At 40.7% G+C, this 1,029-nt stretch overlaps 1 non-coding gene across 1 annotated transcript; it reads left to right on the top strand.

Moving 5' to 3' along the window:
- Window positions 1-923: 923 nt before the first annotated feature.
- LOC133296031 (small nucleolar RNA R71) lies at window positions 924-1,029 on the top strand. Its single transcript, XR_009749431.1, has one exon. It is a non-coding gene; the product is annotated as a small nucleolar RNA R71 (small nucleolar RNA).

Here is a 1,029-nt window from a genome sequence, read left to right as displayed (position 1 = left end):
CAAACTGTTGCTCTTCTTCTTCACCTTTCTGAAGAGGCTTCACAACAGTAGAAGGAATTACCAATTCTTTTTCTGGCTCCTTAACCTCCTTAAACTTCTCATCAGCTCCTACATTTATGTTTGGCCTTTCTAGAGCTGCCACCACTTTACCACTTCGAGTTGTGATAGCCATACAATCTTCTTTTGGATTAGTAATTGTATTACTAGGGAAGGTACCTGGATTTCTATCACCAATTTGCTTAGCCAGTTGGCCAATCTGATTCTCCAAATTTCTGATAGATCCATTTGTATTTTTGGTATTGGCCCTAGTCTCTTCCATGAAGGCGTTGGAATGTTGAGCCATTTGTCCAACTAACCTCTCCAAATCAGAAGGTTCCTTGGTTTGGATTGGTGGAAGTTGCAGATAGTTATTTGATGTGAAATCAAGACCAGTGCCTTGAATCCTTCGTTGATAATTACTACCTCCAGCAGAAAAAATCTGACCTCGTTGAACATTTTGCTGCTGAGGTCTCTGATCATACCAGATGCCATTCACTTGCATTTGTTGCGGAGAATCAGAAGCCATCAAAGAAGGACATTCATTAGACTCATGATTGTCCTTGCAATATTCACATACAACAGCAGCAGCTTGAGCCTGAATACCAGAAAGCTGCATCTTGTCAAGCCTTGAAGTCAAGTTTGCTATTTGCTGAGATAATAATTTGTTTTCAGCTAGCACCACATCATTACCTTCCAGCTGAAGGATACCTCTCTTAGGCTTGGATGACAAACCTTCATTTTCATTTGCAGCCATTCTTTCAATCAGCTCAAGAGTCTCATTTGCCCTCAACGATTTAATAGTGCCACCTGCTGCACCATTCAACACCATCCGAACCTCAGGTTTACAACCATTAAAGAAGATTCTCACCTGATTACCAGCAGACAAGTTATAATGAGAACATCTCCTCATTAAATCCTTGAATCTGTTCCATGCTGCACATATAGATTCACCCTCTGATTGAGTGGAATTGGTGATATCATTCACCATCT

This window comes from Gastrolobium bilobum, unplaced genomic scaffold, assembly GCF_033153095.1.
Source record: "Gastrolobium bilobum isolate Gb01-03AN ecotype WA unplaced genomic scaffold, APGP_CSIRO_Gbil_v1 utg48939, whole genome shotgun sequence".
NCBI lineage: Eukaryota > Viridiplantae > Streptophyta > Magnoliopsida > Fabales > Fabaceae > Gastrolobium > Gastrolobium bilobum.
This window is presented reverse-complemented; position numbering and strand designations above follow the sequence as displayed.